Here is a 24,143-nt window from a genome sequence, read left to right on the forward strand (position 1 = left end):
ATTGGGACTGCAGGGCTTGAGACCGGCATGGAAGTGCGCAGAGCTTCGGCATATGTGCGGTTCCCAACATCAGTGGACGCAGGAGGTGGTTCTAGATTTGTAACCGTTGGTTGAGGGCGACGGCTGTGAAGCACCTGCTGGACCTCGTCCCGAATAATATTGGTGATGCTGCTTACCTCCGGCTGTCTCGCCCCGTGTAGTTTCGCGATTTCCTCGCGGACGACGGAGCGGACGATTTCGCGAATCCACTCAATGCTGTTGCTCCCGAAGCTGGCGGAAAATTCAGTAGGTGATGCAGAATTCACTTGCCGGTTGAGTAGGGCTGACCGCTGATGAAGTACCCTCTCCATCGTAGTGGCTTCGGTCAGGAATTCTGCTACACTCTTCGGAGGACTCCGCACTAGACCAGCAAAAAGCTGCTCCTTCACGCCTCGCATCAGATAGCGTAGCTTTTTTTCTTCTGGCATTGCCGGATCCGCTCGCCTGAAAAGCTGCGTCATGTCCTCCACGTACATGGTGACGGTCTCATTAGGCATCTGGATGCGTGAATGCAATGCACGTTCAGCACGATCGCGGCGGTCGGGGCTCCGGTAGGTCTCCAAGAGGCGATGCTGGAACTCGCGCCAGGATGTCAAGACATCACTTCTGTTCATGAACCACGTTCGGGCGCCGTCTTTCAAACACGCGTAGACGTTGCGGAGTTTGGCGGCTTCGTCCCAGTAGTTGATCGCTGCGACGTGTTCGAACTCGCTCAGCCAGTCGTCCACATCCTCAAACAGCTCTCCGTGAAAGGGACTAGGCATCAGCGGGTTCTGGACAGTGCAATAAATTGGTGCCGACGACGTAGGAGTTTCCATGACGCCTTGAGGCGAAGTCATAGTCGCTCTATGGATAAGCTGTGCCGGTGTCTCTGGTGGTAGGCCTCGTTGGCGGCGGCTTGTTCTGTGAACTGGCGTGTCCACGGGCACAGGGCTTGTGTTCCGGCTCCTGGATGGGCTCTTGTGCATGGGGTGCGTCGTCAGTTGTCGTACCCAGCAGCTCCACCAATCTTGTCACCAATCTTGTCTCACTCAAGGAAACCTTCCGCAGAACTGCTCGTCAAGCTAGGACAAAAAGAAAAACTGCTCCAACCCAACCTCTTCGTCCTCTTCCACACGAAAACCACGCGAATTCATGCGGCAATATCACACTCTCCTGTTCAAAGTTCGCTGGCGGCAGACACTCCGCGTGCAGCGCCGTGTTTGGTCTCGCGTTCGCTTGCTCGAGCTAAACGACCTCGCTCGCTTAGGACTCGCCAACTTGTTAGCGGCACGGTGGTTCGCGGAGTTTAGGCTGCGGCCGCCACTGCTAGGCTGTAGCGCTACGCGGATCGAAATGAGTCTTTGACGATGCGTGACATCACGGTGAAATTATCAGCATGTCATATCTCACGTATGTTTTCATTTCACCTTGCACGTATTTCTCATATGCATTTGGATTCATCTTCTGTCACGTGTGACTCACTCTTTTAAATACTTATTGTGCAGCCGTGGGCACACACCGTGCTGAAGACTGCGTGCGCTGGCGTCTGCGATGCCTGTCATCAATCTCTTTCGTCAGAGCAGCTTCGGAAGGACTGTGCAAGATGTGAAGGTAAAGTTAATTATGTGTCATATTTTAACGCTTGTTTTTACATTAACGTGAACGTACTCGTCATACGCGTGCACTTTCATCTTCTGTCACGTGTGTCTAACTATATTTACTATATTATTGTACGCGCAGCCGTGGGAACACAACAGACAGACGGCTGCGTGCACTGGCGTCTGCAATGCCTGTCATCTATCGCTTCCATCGGAGGAGCTCCCCAAGGAGTGAACACGATGTGACAACGAGACTGGACTCGTACACTACACCATGAATTGACTTAAAAGAATGGAGAAACTTCTTGTCAATGTAGAAAAATAAAAGATTTCGATGTCTCACTTTTGTCGTTCGTTGTTGCCGTGACTGCGAAAGCAGTTACACATAGGTGGCTAACTACTTTTTTGCGTGTTTTTTTCTGCGCATTTTGTTGCTCACTGCACAGAAAAACAGGCGAAAAAAGTATTAGGCCTGGCGAAAATAAAAAAAAAACAATGTTTGAACTGGGGACAAAATGTTCATCTGATTGGAGTATTTGAGTGGATCAACGGTTCTTCCGGAAAGGTGCAACTGTGAGGACTAACGGTTGCCAAGTAAGGTGTAAATGTGAGGATTAACAGTCGCTCGATAGGGTGCAAATGTGAGCACTAAATGTTAGCCCTTTAAGGAGAATTGTGGGACTAACGGTTAATCACTAAGGTGTAAATGTGACGTCTAAATGTTAGTCCCTTGAGCTCATCTGTGAGGACTAACTGTTAGACCCGGTGCCGTTCGTCCTCACAAGTATCAATGGTTGTGGCAGCCCAATTAGTTCCCAAAAGGCCGAACTACACACCCTTTTAACACCCTTTTGCCTTAGAGTGTAATATATAATATACGTGGGTTTAACGTGCCAAATACAATTAGGTGTATATATGTGGCACATAAGGGCGTAAAATGTAACAAATAGCACGTATTAGCGTTAACGGTCGGAGTTGGTCTTCCACCTAAGAAAAAGAGGGCGCGTCCCGGATTTGAACCCGGGACCACTCGCACCCGAAGCGAGAATCATACCCCGAGACCAACGAGCCTTTTTTTTTCTTTATTGCCTGTTTTCGGCTCACGTAAACAATACACATATTAACTGATACACAACACAATCCAAAACATTGTAAAAACCGTGGCTCAAACGATGTGGCCACGCATCTGTTAAAATGTTTTTATCGTCGATAGTAATTCGACGCGCGGCAACCATTCTGGAGGGAATTCCTCCAACTTTTGTTCATCCACAAAATTTCTTATATACTCTTTGAAGTACTGGGTGGGTGCTCGTGCTTCTACATCAAAGTGCATGGCTGCCATCCTGGATTTCCAAATGCTATGAAGAGCCATAAGCATTATCATATCATATGGGGTACCATCGTCACTTTGTATTTGCAAATAGCAGATGCCATATGCATCAATGGGGAAATCTTTTTTGATCGTGGGCTGGAGCACGTCCCAAAGAAAAACAGCATCCCAGCAGTCAATGAATACATGCTCAATTGTCTCCTCCTTTCTGCATATTATGCAATGCGTGCCCCAAGGAACGTAAAACCCCTTTGCAGCCATCCAGGTTTTGACGGTCAGCGTACCGGTATGTAATTTAAAAAAGAAATTCTTAGCACCTGGCGATATTTTCATCGCCTTGACGCGCTTTAGTACAGTGTGGCCATAGCATACATTGTAAAGGGACCGATACAAAGGCACTGGTAAAAACACATCACATAGGTCCTTGTACAACTTTCTTCGTCGGACTTGACTCAAGTATTCAAGTGAAAACCGCACTGACAGAAACCTACAAGAAATTACAACTTCGCGGAGAAAGCCATAAACACCACCAGGTACGCTGCAGGTTGATACAACCATGTTAGGCAAGTGTTGCCCCAGGCGAAGTTGACAGACAGTGCGAAGGAATGGGTTGTCGACGTCTCTAAAGAAACAAAATCGATTGACTACCTGTCTTAAAAACAAATGCGACAAGCCGAGTCCTCCATTTCGCACTCGAAGAAATAAATTGGTCCGACTCGATCTTTCCCAAGACGATTCCCACACAAAGACAGCGAACACACGGTGAAATTTTTGGAAGTTTATTCTTGAACAATGTAAGACTTGTAAGATATACCAAATTTTACTCACTAAGAATATGTTGCAAATTGTGGCTTTAGAAAACATAGACCAATTCCAGCCATTCCACTTGTTCACTCTTTCCCGCAGGTTATCCACTTGGCTCCTCCAGTACGAGTCGCTGTCTTTGTAGCATTCGAGGGGGGCACCCAAGTATTTCACCGGTGTCGTAACAAACCTTATGCTGGCAAAACTGTCTGGGGTTTCTGCCCAGTCACCGTGCCAAAAGCCAAGGCATTTTCCCCAGTTTACAGCGCTGCCACTTGCAACACAGAAGTTAGTAACACATTTGACAGCATCTGCTATGCTGTCAGAGTCCGTGCAAAAAATGGCAATATCATCCGCATAAGCCAACAGTCGGACTTCAACCTCGTGCAGCTTAAACCCACGGACACTGTCATTCTTTATGACACTCAAACAAAAGGACTCTATGTACAAACAAAACAATAGTGGTGAGAGAGGACAACCCTGACGGACCGAACGCTTGACTGGGATTCGCTTCCCCACCACCTTGTTAACGATTAGCCGCGTTGAGCAGTCTCGGTACGCCATGACAACCCCCTCTTTGATTATTTTCCCTAAATTCACATAATCTAGGATGCACAGCAGAATTTCATGAGGCACCCTGTCAAAAGCCTTCTCGAGGTCGATTTGCAGCATTGCGACTCACGCACCAATAGCGTCGCAACATTCGAGGATGCTCCGGGCTGCGTGTAGATTCGTGAGGATAGTTCGACCTTTAATGCCGCACGTTTGATGCGGCCCCACGAGCTCCGTAATGACTGTTTGCAACCTTTTAGCTAGGATTTTCATGAATATCTTGTAATCTCTATTAGTGAGGCAGATTGGGCGGTAAGAATTTACTTTGCGCAGTGCAACGGGGTCTTCCGATTTTGGTATAAGAACAGTGTGAGATGATGAAAAGGATGGGGGTAATATTTTCAGCTCGAATGCCTCATTATAAACGTCGGCTAAGACTGGTGTTATTTCAAACTTGAAACACTTATAAAAGGCGGAAGTCAGACCATCAGGGCCAGGCAATTTCCCGGGATGCATACTTTCAATAGCACTGTTAACTTCCTCTTCCGAAATGGGTTCCTCCAATAATTCTTTTGCATTATTGTCAAGCTTTGGCATCAGCGGTAAAAAATCTTTTTTAAAACGATCGACATCAACTGAGCTGGCGGCGAATAAACCATTGAAGTGCTCAAAGAAAGCACGCTCGATAACATCTGCGACATCGCTGACTTCACCCTCGTGTTCAATTTCTGTTATCTGATTACGACGCGCATGCCACTTTTCTGAGCCCAACGCCCTTTTTGACGGTGCTTCTGCCGTTATCAGTCGCTCGGCTCTTGCCCGAACCATAGCACCGCGGTATCTTTCGACATCGAACCGCTCAATTTTACTTTTCAACGCGCGAATATCTTCAAGAAACATGCCGGGCAATCTACATTCTTCGAGGAGCAATTTTTCCAGGTTTCTGCGCATGAGCTTTTCTTCTGCTCCTTTTTCTCTGCTTATAGCGCTCGAGCGTTCCAAAGCCTTCAATTTAACGACCTGCTTGAAGTTCTCCCATTTTTCTCTAAACGTCTTTTTACTGCGAACTTTCATTTTTCCAACTTCCGTCATTACTTCCTCCATAAATTTTTCATCACTCAGCAGATTCGAATTAAATTTCCATAGTTGCCACTCGAAAGCCCTTTTCGTTTCTTTCGTGCTAGCTACTACAAAGCTAACCAAGCAGTGGTCACTAAATGAAACGGCGTTAACACGGTATGCCTTGCAAATCGGTACCAATTCTACACTCACGTACGCCCTATCTAGTCGGGCATGGCTGGCTGCCTGAAAGTGGGTGTACTGCATAGTCCGGCCACCACCGAGACATTCAGCCACATCCTCCAAACCATGTTCTCTTACTATATCGCTTAAGACAGCCGTACTTGCATCCCTGTAATGTCGTTCGCTAGTTTTGTCTTTGGCTGAAAGGACGCAGTTGAAATCGCCAATAATGATTAGGAGCCTATTACATGTGGTATACTGCTTTAGTTGTTCGAAAAATATGCGTCTTTCGTCAGTGACAGTCGGTGCGTACAAGCATATTACGCGCCATTCCAACCCCGAAAACAAAAGATCACAAACAATGAGCCGACCAGACGGACATGACGTTGAGGCTTCTACTTTAGCACCCAGACTCTGTCTGACCAACAAAACGCAACCGGAAGAAGTCCCTATGGCATGGCTAACTATAACAGAATACCCCGGCAAGAATTGCCGCACCATGTCCCCAGTTTCATCGTCACCACGGACTTTAGTCTCTTGGACTGCCAGTATGTCAAGGTCGAGGTCACTTACTAGCCGATAAAGTTGACATTGTTTTCTCCGTGAGGCCAGGCCACGCACATTTAAAGTGGCCACACGGATTGAATTTTCTATTTGCACCATTGTAAGGCTACGAAAAACCCAGGGGCATGGTGCTTACCTTACAACTGCATTTCCTTCCTGAACGCCTTGTCCCAATACAGTCCTTAAGTTGGCGAAGGCGGCGTTTCCGCCGTCTTGCGCTCCGACGAAATGTTTGGCCGTGGCCGGATGGTAGGCCGCCGAGCGGGAGTCGTTTTGGCGGGTGGTTCGTCCGGCGAGGCAGCAGTGGTGCCCTTGTCTTTTTTCTCTTCGTCGCGGGGACGCTTTCCCGTCACAGTGCCACTGTCGCTTTCAATCCCAGTCATCGGTTCAGCCTCGGAGGGGGTCTCGTCTGCTGAGCCAAGACACGTGTCGCCGGTGCTGCTTGCATCCACCTTTTCACTATTTTCGCCTACGCCTTCATATGGAAGCCCGGCGTCGGGTTTACCTGGTGCTTCACACACGCCCTCTTCTTGACGGCATGACGACCCATCTTCCACAGCAGAGCTCGGGTTAACTCCTGCTGTTTCTTCCGAGTCTGCTTCGTCCATGAGTTGCTCCAGTGCATCACTTTCCTGCGCTGGTCCAGTCACACTGGCATATGTCTTCGCGCAGTCGGCGTCTTCGTGGCCGAAGCGGCGACAACGACTGCAGCGGGGTACTCGGCAGTCGCGACGTATGTGACCGGTACTCTTGCACCGTAAACACAACGGTGCACGGCCTGGAACGACAACGAGAGTCAGCTCTCCGGCAATCTTGAGCTGGTGCGGAATGTCATCCACCTTGACGTCGGAGTGCAGCTTTAGTCCCACAGACCGCGTCGTTGAGCCCTCTTCTGTGATACCCGGTGCTCGCCACTTCTCCCGTTTCACTTCGAATACTTTCCCATAGGGAGTCAAGGCAACACGCACGTCTTCGTCGGTCACGCCGTGCAGCAGCCAGTGAAGCTTCAAGCGAACCTCGCGGTTATTTGGGTCAATGAGCAAACATGGGCGATCCTTTACCTTAACATCGATGGCGGAGAGCAACTTCCGAGCAGCCTCAGCACTCGTCAGTGTCACATACCATACGTGGTTCATTTGATACGCCCCTAACGCCAAAACGTCGTCGAGCGCACCAAGCTTGGCCAAATTGTCCCGGTAATCTTCGACGCGGTAAGGCCGGGCTCTCGGATCACCATGCATGAAAACGGTATTCGCAGCGATGCGTCCGGAAGGCAGATTGGGCAAAATCACCTGATAATCGTCGGCGCTAGGCGCAAAAACCCTGTCACCGCGGCCCGGTCGGGCCGCTGATACCGCTCCGTCGGAGCCGAACATTCCGCGACCGTATCGCTCGAAAGCCGGAAGTGGAATGAGACCAACGAGCCGATGACACTCCGTCGTTGGTCTGTCACGCTTTCGTAATATGTTGACTGGCTGCTAATAAATATGCCTAGGTTTTACGTGCCAAGTACAATTAGGCGTATATATGTGGCACATAAAGGCAAAAAATGTAACAAATAGTACGTATTAGCGCTAATGGTCATAGCTGGTATTTCCTCTGAGAAAAAAGGGCTCGTCTGGGATTTGAACCCGGGACCTCTCACACCCGAAGCGACAATCATACCCCTAGACCAACGAGCCTTTTTTTCTTTATTGCCTGTCTTTCGCTCACTTAAACAATACACATATTAACAGATAATTACACAGCACAATCCAAAACATTGTAAAAACAGTGGCTCAAATGTTGTGGCCACGGATCTGTTAAAATGTTTTCATCGTCGATAGTAATTCGACGCGCGGCAACCTCTCTGGGGGGAATTCCTGCAACTTTTGTTCATCCACAAAATTTCTTATATATTCTTTGAAGTACTGGGTGGGCGCTCGTGCATCTACATCAAAGTGCATGGCTACCATCCTGGATTTCCAAATGCTATGAAGAGCCATAAGCATTATCATATCATATGGGGTACCGTCGTCACTTTGTATTTGCAAATAGCGGATGCCATGTGCATCAAGGGGGAAATCTTTTTTGATTGTGCGCTGGAGCACGTCCCAAAGAAAGACAGCATCCCAGCAGTCAAGGAATACATGCTCAATTGTCTCCTCCTTTTTGCATGTTATGCAATGCGTGCCCCAAGGAACGTAAAACCTCTTTGCAGCCATCCAGGTTTTGACAGTCAGCGTACCGGTATGTAATTTAAAAAAGAAATTCTTAGCACCAGGTGGTATTTTCAACGCCTTGACGCGCTTTAGAACAGTGTGCCCATGGTATACATTGAAAAGGGGCCGATACAAAGGCACTGGTAAAAACACTTCACATAGGTCCTTGTACAACTTTGTACGTCGGACTTGACTGAAGTATTTAAGTGAAAACCGCACTGACAGAAACCTATAAGAAAGCACAACTTCACGGAGAAAGCCATAAACATGACAGGGTACGCTGCCGGTTGAGACAAACATGTTAGGCGAGTGTTGCCCCAGGCGAAGTTGACAGACAGTGCGAAGGAATGGGTTGTTGACGTCTCTAAAGAAACAAAATCGATTGACTACCTGTCTGAAAAAGGAATGCGACAAGCCCAGTCCTCCATTTCGCACTCGAAGAAATAAATTGGTCCGACTCGATCTTTCCCAAGACGATTCCCACGCGAAGACAGCGAACACACGGTGAAATTTTTGGATGTTTACCCTTGAACAATGTAAGACTTGTAAGATATACCAAATTTTACTCACTAAGAATATGTTGGAAATTGGGGCTTTAGAAAACATAGACCACTTCCAGCCATTCCACTTGTTCACTCTTTCCCGCAGGTTATCCACTTGGCTTCTCCAGTACGAATCGCTGTCTTTGTAGCATTCGAGGGGGGCACCCAAGTATTTCACCGGTGTCGTAACAAACCTCATGCTGGCAATACTGTCTGGGGTTTCCGCTCAGTCACCGTGCCAAAAGCCAAGGCGTTTTCCTCAGTTTACAGCGCTGCCGCTTGCTGCACAGAAGTTAGTAACAGATTTGACAGCATCTGCTATGCTGTCAGAGTCCGCGCAAAAAATGGCAATATCGTCCGCATAAGCCAACAGCTGGACTTCAACCTCGTGCAGCTTAAACCCACGGACACAGTCATTCTCTATCACACTCAAACAAAAAGACTATGTACAAACAAAACAATAGTGGTGAGAGAGGGCAACCCTGACGGACCAAACGCTTGACTGGGATGCGCTTTCCCACCGCCTTTTCAACGATTAGCCGCGTTGAGCAGTCTCGGTACGCCATGGCAACCCCCTCTTTGATTATTTTCCCTAAATTCACATAATATAGGAAGCACAGCAGAATTTCATGAGGCACGCTGTCGAAAGCCTTCTCGAGGTCAATTTGCAGCATTGCGACTCGCGCACCAATAGCCTCGCAACATTCGAGGATGCTCCGGGCTGCGTGTATATTCGTGAGGATAGTTCGACCTTTAATGCCGCACGTCTGATGCGGCCCCACGAGCTCCGTAATGACTGTTTGCAACCTTTTAGCAAGGATTTTCATGAATATTATGTAATCTCCATTAGTGAGGCAGATTGAACGGTAAGAAGTTACTCTGCGCAGTGCAACGGGGTCTTCCAATTTTGGTATAAGAACAGTGTGAGAGGATGAAAATGACGGGGGTAATATTTTCAGCTCGAATGCCTCATTATAAACGTCGGCTAAGACAGGTGTTATTTCTAACTTGAAACACTTATAAAAGGTGGAAGTCAGACCATCAGGGCCAGGGTATTTCCCCAGATGCATACTTTCAATAGCAATGTTAACTTCCTCTTTCGTAATGGGTTCCTCCAATATTTCTTTTGTATTATTGTCAAGCTTTGGCATCAGCGCTAAAAACTCTTTTTTTAAAGCGATCGACATCAACTGAGCTGGCGGCGAATAAACCATTGAAGTGCTCAAAGAAAGCACGATCGATAACATCTGCGACATCGCTGACTTCACCCTCGTGTTCAAGTTCTGTTATCTGATTACGTCGCGCATGCCACTTTTCTGAGCCCAACGCCCTTTTTGACTGTGCTTCTGCCATTATCAGTCGCTCGGCTCTTGCCCGCATCATAGCACTGCGGTATCTTTTGATATCGAACCGTTCTATTTTACATTTCAATGCGCGAATATCGTCAATAAACATGCCGGGCATCTTACATTCTTCGATGAGCAATTTTTCCAGGTTTCTGCGCATGTGCTTTTCTTCTGCTCCTTTTTCTCTGCTTATAGCGCTCGAGCACTCGAAAGCTTTCAATTTAATGACCTGCTTGAAGTTCTCCCATTTTTCTCTAAACGTCTTTTTACTGAGAACTTTCATTTCTTCAACGTCCGTCATTACTTCCGCCATAAATTTTTCATCACTCAGCAGATTCGAATTAAATTTCCATAGTTGCCACTCGAAAGCCCTTTTCGTTTCTTTCATGCTAGCTATTACAAAGCTAACCAAGCAGTGGTCACTAAATGAAACGGCGTTAACACGGTATGCCTTGCAAAGCGGCATCAATTCAACACTCACGTACGCCCTATCTAGTCGGGCATGGCTGGATGCCTGAAAGTGGGTGTACTGCATAGTCCGGCCACCACCGAGACATTCAGCCACATCCTCCAAACCATGTTCTCTTACTGTATCGCTTAAGACAGCGGTACTTGCATCCCTGTAATGTCGTTCACTAGTTTCGTCTTTGGCGGAAAGGACGCAGTTGAAATCGCCAATAATGATAAGGAGCCTATTACATTGGGTATACTGCTTTAATTGTTCGAAAAAAATGCGTCTTTCGTCGGTGACAGTCGGTGCGTACAAACATAATACGCGCCATTCCAAACACGAAAACAAAAGATCCCACACAATGAGCCGACCAGACGGACATGACGTTAAGGCTTCTATTTTAGCGCCCAGACTTTGTCGGACGAACAACACACAGCCGGAAGAAGTCCCTACGGCATGACTAACTATTGCAGAATATCGCGGCAAGAATTGGCGCTCCATGCCCCCAGTTTCATCCTCGCCATGGACTTTAGTCTCTTGGACTGCCAGAATGTCAAGGTCGAGGTCACTTAATAGTCGATAAAGCTGACATTGTTTTCTCCGGGAGGCCAGGCCACGCACATTTAAAGTGGCCACACGGATTGAATTTTCTATTTGCACCATTGTAGAGAGAGAGAGAGAGAAAATTTTAATGCGGAAAGGCAGGGAGGTTAACCAGAAAACATATCCGGTTTGCTACCCTGCACTGGGGAAAGGGTAAGGGGAAAGGGAGGAAGAGAAGCACAAACACACATACACACACTCGCACACAGTAGTGTCACAATCGTTCTACGAGGCGGGTCGCTCGCAGAAACTTCATCAGCGCCTTCGTTGCTTTCTGGCGTGAAGCTCGATCTTTCCGACATTCCAAGATTGACTGCTCAGAAAATGGCTGGTCGTCGAGGCGAGCAAACACTGCTGAGAGGGACTGTCGCTGAGAGCTGTACTGGGGGCACTGACATAAAATATGTTCAATTGTTTCGTCATTGTCGCAATGGTCGCATGTAGCGCTGTCTCTCATTCCGATGCGGCAGACAAAAGCGTTCGTGAAAGACACCCCAAGCCACATACGGCAGAGAAGGGTCGTCTCGGATCGGGGTAGGCCAGATGGAATAGTAAGTCGTAGGCATGGGTCCAGGCGGTGAAGACGGGTGTGGAGAAAACCGGGCGTATTCCGCATAGACTTTGCGATATCCTGCGCAAGCGTATTAATCTTTGCTGCTGCGTCGCTTCTTGATAGTGGAATAGGTTCCATCACTCCATTTTCGTGAGCATTCTTAGCTGCATTGTCGGCATGCTCGTTACCGATGATGCCGCAATGGCCTGGTAACCACTGAAAAGATATGTCATGTCCTTCGTCTATTAGGTGATGGTACAGTTGTCGTATTTCGAGCGCCAATTGATCTTGAGGTCCACGACGTAGAGTATTGTGTAGACATTGGAGAGCTGGTTTCGAATCAGTAAAAATGCTCCATTTTTGTGGTGTCTCTTGGTCAATCCTGCGGAGTGCGCTGCGGAGTGCCGCGAGCTCCACGGCTGTCGATGTCGTCTTGTGTGACGTTCTGAACTGGATGGTTTCGGCTCTTGCTGGGAAGATCACAGCTCCTGCAGATCCTCCAACAGTTGTCGAGCCATCCGTGTAAAGTTTGACATGATCTTTGTATTCTTCGTGTAGCATGAGTAGAATCATCTGCTTTAAAGCTGGCGCCGAGAGCTCCGCCTTCTTGCGAATCCCCGGCACTGTCAAGCGCAGTTTTGGTCGGTCCAAGCACCAAGGAGGTGTTAGTATCCGTTCCGGAGGTGTGTAGACTGTTGGAAGGCACTCACGGAAAGTCAATACTCTCTTACAGAAGGAGGCACTCGGTCGATCTTCTGGAAGCGAAGCTAGGTGGTGGGCAGGGGCGCGAGCAAGGTGTCTAATATGAGCTCTAAGCACCTCCAAAGTAATGTGCACTGTGGCCGGATGATCTTTGGCGATTGCGATGGTTTCCGCTGTTGATGTACAGCGTGGTAATCCAAGACAAACTCTGAGTGCCTGGCCCTGGGCGTTTTCTATTGTGCGTATACTGCTTTTGCAAGCGTTCGTCAGAACCGGCAAGCTATACCGCAGGTACCCCAGAAACAGCGTTTTGTACAAATGCAACATCGCGTGCACTGATGTGCCCCATGTTTTGCCTCCGAGGAACTTGAAAAGTTGTGCGATGGCCGTTAGGCGCTTCTTTAGAGTGGCCACATGGGGACTCCAGCAGAGATTTCGATCGATCGTGACCCCCAAAAACCTGTGGGTCCTGGCGTAGCAGACACTGTGTCCATTGATGGCGATGGGATATGACGTCATTGCCTTCCGCGTGAACGCGACCAGCGCCGATTTCTCAGGAGAAATCTCGAGGCCTTGTTCTCTAAGGTACGCCGATATTGAATTCGCTGCTTTCTGGAGTCTCGCACGTACCTGAGGACGTGTTACACCTGATGTCCAGGCACAAATATCATCTGCATAGAGAGATATCTGCACGGAATCTGGTATGCGTTCAACGAGACCGATCAGAACCAGGTTGAACAGTGTGGGGCTCAATACACCACCTTGAGGAACACCACGGTGTGTATAATGTTCAGAAGTCGGCCCATCATCAGTTTGCATAAACAATGATCTCATATGTAGGTAGCATTGGATCCAGCGGTACACTCGCCCACCCAAACCGACTGACTCGAGGGCGTCAAGTATGGCTTCGTGAGAAACATTGTCATATGCTCCTTTGACATCTAAAAATAGTGCGACAGATAACCGTCTGCTCATTTTCTGGTGTTGTACGTAGGTCACCAGGTCAATGACATTGTCAATGGAGCTCCGAAGACGACGAAAACCGGCCATGGCGTCTGGATATATTCTATGGCGTTCTAGGAACCACTCGAGTCTGGCAAGGATCATTCGCTCCATCAGCTTCCCTACGCAACTAGCCAGCGCTATTGGGCGGTATGATGTCAGCTCTAGAGGCGATTTTCCAGGTTTGAGAAGTGCAACCAACCGGCTTGTTTTCCACTCTCTGGGGACCGTTCCATCTCTCCAAGACTCATTGAATACTTCCAGCAAAGCACTTCGTGCTCGATCACCGAGATTGCATAATAGGCGGTATGATATGCCATCCGGCCCAGGCGATGACAATCGATTGCATGAAGCAAGAGCCACATTCAGTTCTTCCATTGAAAAAGGCAGGTCTAGGTGCGGGTCAAGTGAATGTGGCGTGTAATCAGCAGTAAGGGCTTCTGTGCAATTTGGTGGGCCCGCAATCTTCCTACAAAAATCTTCCGCTACCTCGATATCCCTTCTATTTTGGAAAAGGGCCAAGGCTTTAAACGGAAAACGTTGTTGGGGAAATGTGCGTAGGCCTCGCACGGTTCGCCATATTTGAGAAAGCGGTTTGCGAGGGTCTAGACTCGCGCAAAATTTCGCCCACCGTTGAAACTCCAGTTTGTCTATACGACGCTGGATCTTCTTTTGCATGCGCCTGGCCATCCGTAGATCTTGAATGGATTTTGTGCGTCGATATCTACGCTCCGCACGCCGACGAGTCGCACGGAGTCGCTCTAACTCCATGTCCGTTTCTGAGGGCCTTGAAGAATATGTCAGCGTGCGCATCGCACTTTGCGCTGCTTGTTTGATCGCTTGCTCAATGCCAGAGGTTAAGCCTTTTTCACAAGCGTGTTCAATGTTGGTTGTGAATGCTGAAAGATCGATCTTCCGTACGGTTTTCGGCGGGTGGTCGCTAGCAAATCCTTCGATGGTGAGATAACTGGGGATGTGATCGCTACCATGTGTCTCGATGTCTAAAAACCACTTAACGCTTGTGGCGAAGCGACGTGACACGAACGTCAAGTCCAAACAGCTGCTGTACGTTGATCCTCGCAGAAATGTAGGGCTCCCATCATTAAGTAGAGACAGTTCATGAGTCGATACAAATGAAGCCAGCCTCCGGCCCGTGGTATTGACTTTTGAACTTCCCCAGATTGGGTGGTGGGCGTTGAAGTCCCCTATAATTATCCACGGATCCGGGACGCTCGAAAGAATGTCATCCAGTCTTTGGCAATCAAAACGGGCTGAGGGAGATAAGTAGACACCTATTAATGTGAAGGTGAGGGTTTTCTGCTTCACAGTCAGGCAAACATATTGGTTCTCATCATGAGGCGACACAGGTTGAATGATGTAGACGAATATACACAATGACCTTGCTGCTTTCGTTTCGGGTTTTGGACGGGATTGATTCGTAGCCAGATAGCCTGATCGGGTTTGATAATTTCGGTTCACATATTACGATGATTGGGAAAAGGTTAGAAAACACGTACTGACGAAAATCGGAAATCCGTGATCTAAGTCCTCTTGCGTTCCACTGGATGACTGATGCTTCTCTGACGTCTTTGCGGAACGATTGTTGATCTCCTGCCATGACTCTACGCGAGGGAGGCGAGGACTGGGCTCAGCGCGTCCAACACCTGTAACCCGCTTCGAGCGGTTGGAGTTCCCAGGCTTCTTAGTATGTCTGCCATGACAGCGACGAGGGATCGTAACATCGGGATGATCTGTCGATCGACCCTTGACACATCCTCAACGGAAGTAGACTCGGTGGAAGGTGTAGGGCGGCGAGGCCTCGCAGGAGGCTCCTTTGCAGGCTGTGTACGCGGAAGCGTAGGCCACTCATCCGCAGCTGTGAGCTTCTCCACTTCTTTTCGCTTCGTGCTTACTACTTCACTCGTGCTCGGATGAAATGGGTTATGCGCAACACTCTGTCCTCCACGCCTCCGTCGGCGACTACGTCGCCGCCGTACCCTTTCAGCAGCCTCTCTGTGGGTTGAATTGTCCCTAACCATTTGTTCGATAATGGCGATTTCCTTCTTAATCCGAGGGCATTCCTTGGATGCAGCATCATGCGGACCATCACAGTTTCTGCACTTCAGACTTGTTGCCCGACATGCGTCTGCAGTGTGCGGCTCAGCGCATCGGGGGCATACTGTGGTGTTTGTACATACACTCTTGATGTGACCAATTTTCATGCAGTTATGGCACTGGAGTGGTTTAGGGACAAATGGTCGAACAGGATGTCGGAAGTGTCCCACTTTGACATGCGACGGAATGGAATCTCCTTTGAACATTATCTTTACACATCGGGTGTTTCCGAGGCGAAGTACATTCGCGATGAGAACTCCTTCGTTCGCTGGTTTTATGAGAGTTGGGAGGTCCGAGTTTGCTATGGCCAAATCAATGTCGTAGATTACTCCCGCCGTGCAGGCACCGTCCATTGGAATAACCGGTCGTACTTTGATACCTCCCAAATCTGATACTCTGCGAAGCTTGTCTATGGCGCTGGCAGTCATTGTGTCCACAGCTAGAATATTCTTCCGCGTGTTCACCCGGATATCCTTAATGTCGTTTGGTGCTACCCCCTCAAAGTACATAGAGAGAGCTTGCCTGTTTACTGCTCGAAGGCTGATGGTGGAGTCCTCGGGCATGAAGAGGATGGTGTGCGGCCAGCATTCTCCTTTTGACTGAGACGTTAATGTCCCTGCTGGTGAAGACGACTTGATACTTCTTCTTTTGGCCTTCCTGCTTCTCACGGTCTCGAAGTCGTCATCCGACGAGTCGTCGCCAGTGGCCGAGTACAGTTCCGTGTCCTCGCTGGTGCTCGAACAGGTGCTTCGTTTCCGCGACGAGCTTGCCAAAGGTGGTCTATGGTCGGACATAGCCGCAGAAGGCTCCACGTCCACAGCCATGATGCAGTGACTATCACCGTTGGCCTCACTGGTTCTGGGCCAGGCGCGCTGATTTACCGAGGAGCTCGCCATAGCAGACCTCTGGCTGGGCGGACCAGTGGATGACTCCGCGTCCGTCGCCTTGGGGCAGGGAGCAGCGTCTCCCGTAGAAAGCGAAAAACTTGATAACAATGCTCGAAGCCGAAAGCAGAAGCGTTCAATGAAGATACACTTCGTCGTCGTCTCTCTGCACCATTGTAAGGCTGCGAAAAACCCAGGGGCATGGCGCTTACCTTATAACTGCAATTCCCTCCTGAACGCCTTGCCCCAGTACAGTCCTTAAGGTGGCGAAGGCGGCGTTTCCGCCGTCTTGCGCTCCGACGAAATGTTTGGCCGTGGCCGAAGGAGAGGCCATCGAGCGGGAGTCGTTTTGGCGGGTGGTTCGTCCGGTGTGGCAGCAGTGGTGCCCTTCTCTTTTTTTCCCTGCGTCATGGGGACGCTTCCCCGTCACAGTGCCACTGTTGCTTTCAATCCCAGTCATCGGTTCCGCCTCGAAGGGGGTCTCGTCTGCCGAGCCAAGAAACGTGTCGCCGGTGCTGCTTGCATCCACATTTTCACTGCTTTCTCCTACGCCTTCGTATGGAAGCCCGGCTTCGGGCTTACCTGGTGCTTCACACATGCCCTCTTCTTGACAGCATGACGACCCATCTTCCACAGCAGAGTTTGGGTTAACTCCTGCTGTTTCTTCCGAGCCTGCTTCGTCCATGAGGTGCTCGAGTGCGTCACTTTCCTGCGCTGGTCCAGTCACATTGGCATATGTCTTCGCGCAGTCGTCGCCTTCGTGGCTGAAGCGGCGACAACGACTGCAGCGGGGTACTCGGCAGTCGCGACGTATGTGACCGGTACTCTTGCACCGAAGGCACAACAGAGCACGGCCCGGAACGACAACGAGAGTCAACTCTCCGGCAATCTTGAGCTGGTGCGGAATGTCATCCACCTTGACGTCGGTGTGCAGCTTTAGTCCCACAGACAGCGTCGTTGGCCCTTTACAGTAATGCCCGGTGCTCTCCACTTCTCCCGGTTCACTTGGGATACTTTTCGATAGGGAGTGAAGGCAACACGCACGTCTTCATCGGTCACGCCGTGCAGCAACCAGTGAAGCTTCAAGCGAACCTCGCAGTTATTTGGGTCAATGAGCAAACATGGGCGATCCTTTACCTTCACATCGACGGCGGAGAGCAACTTCCGAGCAGCCTCTGCACTCGTCAGTGTCACAGCCCATACGCGGTTCATTTGATACGCCCCCAACGCAAAAACGTCGGCGAGCGCACTAAGCTTGGCCAAAGTGTCCCGGTAATCTTCGACGTGGTAAGGCCGGGCTCTCCGATCACCATGCATGAAAACGGTATTCGCAGCGACACGTCCGGAAGGCAGATTGGGCAGAATCACCTGATAATTGTCGGCGCAAGGCGCAAAAACCCTGTTACCGCGGCCCGCCGAAGCCGCTCCGTCGGAGCCGAACATTCCGCAACAGTACGCTCGAAAGCCGGAAGTGGAATCCTAGACCAACGAGTCGATGACACTCCGTCGTAGGTCTGTCACGCTTTCGTAATATGTTGACTGGTTGCTAATATATTATATACGTGGGTTTAACGTGTAAAATACAATTAGGTGTATATATGTGGCACATAAGGACAATAAATGTAACAAATAGCACGTATTAGCGCTAATGGTCATAGCTGGTCTTCCATCTAAGAAAAAGAGGGCTCGTCCGGGATTTGAACCCGGAACCTCTCGCACCCGAAGCGAGAATCATACCTCTAGACCAACGAGCCGATGACACTCCGTCGTTGTTCTCTCACGCTTTCGTAATATGTTGACTGGCTGTTGATATATAATATGCCTGGATTTTACGTGCCAAATACAATTAGGTGTGTATATGTGGCACATAAGGGCAAAAAATGTAACAAATAGTACGTATTAGCGCTAATGGTCATAGCTGGTCTTCCACCTAAGAAAAAGAGGGCTCGTCCGGGATTTGAACGCGGGACCTCTCGCACCCGAAGTGAGAATCATACGCTTAGACCAATGAGCCGATGACACTCCGTCGTTGTTTTGTCACGCTTTTGTAATACGTTAAATGGCTGCTAATAGATAATATACAGGGGTAAGTCAAACGTCCTCGTTAGGCACGCTATTAAGGTGCCAGTGCACCTTCATTCGAATATCCCTGTTAGCCGGGTTGATGATAACGCAGCGCTTGCCTTTCACTTGCAGTTCACCGATGTTCACCAGCTTCTTCATTGACTCGGCGTCCTTCAAAGTGACGGCCCACACGTGGCTCATGCGATACGCCCACAAGGCGATAACATCAGGGAGCAGCAACCGCTGAGACAGGGCGTCACGAAAATCTTCAACCTTGTAGTGCCGAGCGCTTACGTCAGCGTGCAAAAACAATGTATTAACACCAACCGACCTGTAGGTAAACTGGGCAGAACGACCTGGTATTCATTTTCATTTGCCGAAGACCTGTTGTGCGGCCGAGCGCGGCCGCAATCGCCGCTCCGTTGGAGCACATGATAACACGTCATTACGCTATCGCGGCCAGAAGTTCCACTTTTTACTACAAGACCGTTTAGTTTCTTAACAAAAAGTCTCAGCTTTGCCGCAAAGGCGAAACAATGAACGCGATAGCAATAAATTGAAAGGTAATGCACAGAATGGTAAGCAGATAAAAACATGACCCACATTCCTCACGCACAAAAGACGCACGAAACGTACTCACAGATACAGATTAACGCGAATAAGCGTCTCAGTTGTTACTTCGCTGTGTCTGAAAAGCGTGCCCTTTTCGCAAATGGAGGCTGTGCAACGATTGCAGTGACCATTGTGCACCTGGTCACTACAACAGAATCGTTCCGACGAAACGCAAAGGCTAGCCAAGATGTATGATTCGCCCCACTGCAAGATAAGGGCGCGCGATCGAGCGTACAACCCCTTATTCTCTTCGTATGCTGACCCGCAGATCGCGGGAACGAATCCCGGCTGCGGCGGTTGCATTTCCGTAGAAGGCGGAAATGTTGTAGGCCCGTCATGATTGATATGTGGGGTTTAACGGCCCAACACCACCATATGGGCCTACATCATTTCGCCTGCATCGGAAATGCCGCCGCCGCAGCCGGGATTCGATCCCGCGACCTGCGGGTCAGCCGCCGAGTAACTTAGCCACTAGACCACCGCGGCGGGGCAATGTTGTAGGCCCATGTGCTCAGATTTGGGTGCACGTTAAAAACCCCAGGTGGTCGAAATTTCCGGAGCCCTCCACTACGGCGTCTGTCATAATCATATACTGGTTTTGGGACGTTAAACTCCACAAATCGTCATCAACCCCTTATTATCTACGCGGGCCAAAGTACGCGTGAGAGACGAGAGCCACCTCGCGTTCACTGCGCCATCTTGCTGATAATGCTGAAAACACGATAGTTGCCCCCCCCCCCCCTAAGATGCCCGCCAGCAGCAGTAAATAGTAGATATGAATAGCTTGCCGTTTGAACGTTGAAGGAGGTACAGTACTCACGGATTGTAATAGGACACTCGGAACACGTGGTCACTGGGAGAGATAGCACATCTTGTGGGTGCTCAGGGAATCAAGGTGTTGCATTGCGGTATTGAACGAAGGGGAGAACATTTGCGGAGCAGGATTGCTGCTTCCGCTAGCCAACGAGTCGGCGTGTAGTTAGCCAAGTTCACACTGCCAGCATGGTGCTGCTAGGCCTGTGACTATATCTTTTTTTAATTTGTCGTGGCAGAACGCCCGAAATTATCTGGCTATGCTTTTGTGCAGACGTTCATGTTTATTATGCCTGGAAACGTATGCTAGGCACCATCTCTTAGCCGAATCGTGTTTCTTACTTACATAGCATGCGTGCCGCATCACCAAGAGGCGCAGAACGAGAGCGTCGTCTGTTCGCACCACAATATAAGTGTGTAGTGTACACCGGCGATATGGTGGCTACCGGTGAGCCATTTTTGTCGGTATGCGAAAGCGCGCTAGTTTAGCAGCGCTATGCTAGCAGTGCGCACACTGTTAACTACACACCGACTCGTTGGCTACCGAAAGCAGCAATCCCGCCCCACAGATGTTCTCCCCCTCGTTCATTACCACAATGCAACACCTTGGCTCCACGATCTGCGCTATGTATGTCGGCGGGCACGCGTTCCGCGTGTTCTATTTCAATCCATGAGTACTGTACTTTTCGGTTACTCCGTGGTTAACGCCTTGAATTCATGACGCGGAGGTACCACGTTCCATTCGACGCACCGGAGTCTTTTTCCTGGAATTTTTTTTCTTGCGTTTTCATACGGTTCATGATATCTATGCCGACGCCGGCGGCGAAATCTAGCCGAAAGTGTCCATATAATTGCTATCGCAATAAAAAAACACATCCTGCAGATGTCCCTATGGCGTGGCTCATGATAACATAATATCTACACGTGAAACGACGCACCATGCTCCTGGTCTCTTCCTCTCCGTCAACCTTAATCTCCTGCACGGCTAGGATGTCAATATCTTGGTCTGTGACCAAACGTAATAGCTGGCTCTACCTGCGCTTAGCCGCCAGCCCTCTAACGTTGAGCGTAGCTATACTGAGTAATGGAAACAGTGCCATTGTAACCACTAAAATAAAAGAAGTAGGTCCGGAGCATGGTGCGCACCTTTCACGCCTAGCCTGTGGCTAGTCACCTCCAGGATGATGCTGCTTGCCGTCCTTCTTTCGTTTCGCTTTCGAATTTTGGGCTCAGGTCTCAGGGTCAATCGCCTTCCTTGCGTTGTCTTTGCAGGTGGTTCCTCACTGTGGCTAGGCACCGTCTTGTCCAGTTTCGCGGTCTCGTCGTGTGTCCGGTTCAGTGTGACCGTGGTGACACACATCTCGTCCCCGCTTCCGGACGTATCTCCCATTGACTCAGCTGCCTCGTCCGCCGATTCTGGCAACACTTCCTTCTCAACTCGTACCTGTTTAGCTGGTAACGTTGTGGTGGCAGGTGGGGGTGGCAGCTCTGGGGCCTCCATCGCATCGCGCTTGTCCATCGATGCCGAACCCCCGTCTGTCGCAAGGGCCACTGGGCTGCCCGCTCTTTCAGCGGCTTCTTCCGTCTCGGCCGCGTCCATGACGTGCTCGGACACCCGTTCGTTCTTCGCTGTTTCTGTTGCTTATGCATACGTCCAAACACAGTCTGCTTCGACGTGCCCGGAGCGTTTACAACGGGAACAACGGGGGACCTTGTACTCGCGGCAGACGTGCGTGATGCCTTGGCAGCGCAAACATTCCACTGGCCGTCCAGGCACCACCACCAAGGCCAGCTCGCCGTCTACGCCAATCTGATTTCAAATTTCGTGAACCTTGAGGCCACTCTTTAACTTCAGTAGTACTGTCTTGGGGGTCGAGAATTTGTCCGCCATGCCCGGAAGCGCCCGTGTTCACGGCTCATTTACACGACCTTGCCAAACGCTGTCAGTAAAGCACTAACCTCTTCATCACTCACGCCGTTCAGCAGCCAGTGCAGCTGTTGGTCCTGCGGGTTGACGACGACGCAACGCCAACCCTTCACTTGAAGTTCCTTCATTGCAAGTAGGCGTTTCGTGGGTGCCGCATCGTTGAAGGTTAGCGCCCACAAGTAGTTGATCTGATACGCTCCGAGGCTCACCACCTCGGGCAACAGACCTGTCGGCGTCAGAGCATCTAAAAAATTGTCCACCTTGTACGGCCTGGATCTCACGTCCCCATGCGAAAACACGGTGTAATTAACAAGTTTTCCTTTCGTAAGCTGAAGCAAAATAAACTGGTAATCCCCATCTTCGTGGGTCTTGTTTCCGCGGCTTATACTAGCCGCTTTCGCTGCTCCGCTGGAGCCCATGATTTTACAGTCCACTCAGTAAGGCTGCCGGAAGCAGAATGACCAACGAACCGAGCACGACACTCCATCGTTGCTCTGTTACGGTTTCGTCATATGTTGACTGGCTGCTAATAGATAATATACATGAGTTTTCGCGTGCCAAATACTATTAGGTGTATATATGAGGCACATAAGGGCCAAAAATGTAACAAAATGTACGTATTAACGCTAATAGTCATAGCTGGTCTTTCACCTAAAAAAAGAGGGCTCGTCGGGGATTTGAACCCGTGACCTCTCCCACCCGAAGCGAGAGTTATACCCCTAGACCAACAAGCTTTTTTTTCTTTACTTCCGATGAACAACACATTTTCATAATACAACACTACAGAATTAAATTATTTTTAAAAACATCCACTAGTCCCCGGCAGACGTAGGCATTTAAAAGCACTTGATGTTTGAGAGTTCATCAAATAGCAAAAGCCAATCCTTTTCTTCGGCTTTTTCAACGTACAACTGGCGCATTAGAATCATACTCTCAATGAAGTTCTCTCTCGAAGATTGTATCTTAATATGCTTGTAGCATGCTGCCATCCAGGTTTTTTATAGACTGTGCAAAACCAGTAACGTGAACATGTCATGAGGCACTCCATCATCATTTGATGTTGGGAGAAAGCGGATTCCGTACGGTGTAACCGGTAGCTCTTTTTTTGAAGTGCGTCGCAAACAGTCCCACAAAAACACTGCATCAGAGCAGTAAAACAAAAAATGTGCTCTATAGTTTCTGGTTTCCTGCATCTTAAACAGTTTACTGACCATGCTACAAAGAAGCCCTTTTCCTTTAGCCATGGTTTGACCGGTAGTGTCTCACTGTGTAGTTGAGAGAAAAAGGATATAGTTGACACACGCACAGGCATCCACTTTATCCTTTTTAAAATATTTGCCCCTATTTTCACGGAGTACTTCGACCTATAGATTGGCACTGGCATAGTTATGTCCACAACATTTTTGTACAACTGGTAACGTTGGACAGCACTCAGATACTAGAGTGAAAAACGGGTGAGCGAAATTGAAAAGTCATCACAACCTCACGTAGGAAACCCCCCATTCTACTCTCGCGTTTCTTGATGAAATAATATAATTTGGTAAATGGTCGTGCAGGCACTCCTGAATTGGGCTTAATAAGAATGCGTTCTTTTGATCGTGTAAGAAGAGAAAGCGTGAAACGACTTGTTTCACGAAAAGATGAGCTAAACCTAGGCCACCTCGTTTAACCGACCTAAACAAATTCGTACGGCTCGTACGTTCCAGCGTAGATCCCCATATGAAGACGTTTAACGCTCTGTTCAATTTTTGTATGCTAACTCTAGATGAGCAAATGACCTGTAGCACAAACCAGATCTTAGTGACAAGAAAAAGGTAACACATTGTTGCTCTTGCGAACATTGTAAGGTCCATACCACCAAACTTCTTTGTTTTTTTTTTCTGTGACTAACTCGCATTCACTAGTCCAATACTCTTATTAGTCTCGGAAATGCTGTACGGGACCCCGAGGTACCTCATAGGCGCAGAATTCCACTTCATACCTTCGATTTCAGTGGGTCTGTTTCCCCACTCTCCATACAAGATACCTCCTGACTTGCCCCAGTTAATAATCACACTACCTGTTTTTTTTTACAGAAATCCTTTGCGACTATGGTTATTTGGTGACACTTTTCTTGTCAGCACAAAACACGGCTACGTCATCCGCGTACGCTAGTAAGTTCACTCATGCCCAACACTGTATCCTACTATTTCATTGCACGACAGTACTTTCAAACAG

General features: G+C 49.1%; 1 protein-coding gene and 1 non-coding gene across 2 annotated transcripts in view; both read right to left on the reverse strand.

Moving 5' to 3' along the window:
• The window catches only part of LOC119162205 (1,5-anhydro-D-fructose reductase-like), a 162,511-nt gene that overhangs the window by 25,829 nt on the left and 112,539 nt on the right, over positions 1-24,143 (reverse strand). The gene's annotated exons all lie outside the window — the stretch shown is intronic.
• On the reverse strand, positions 18,193-18,264 carry TRNAP-CGG (transfer RNA proline (anticodon CGG)). The gene has a single exon. It is a non-coding gene; the product is annotated as a tRNA-Pro (tRNA).

The sequence above is a fragment of the Rhipicephalus microplus genome, chromosome X (assembly GCF_043290135.1).
Source record: "Rhipicephalus microplus isolate Deutch F79 chromosome X, USDA_Rmic, whole genome shotgun sequence".
Lineage (NCBI taxonomy): Eukaryota > Metazoa > Arthropoda > Arachnida > Ixodida > Ixodidae > Rhipicephalus > Rhipicephalus microplus.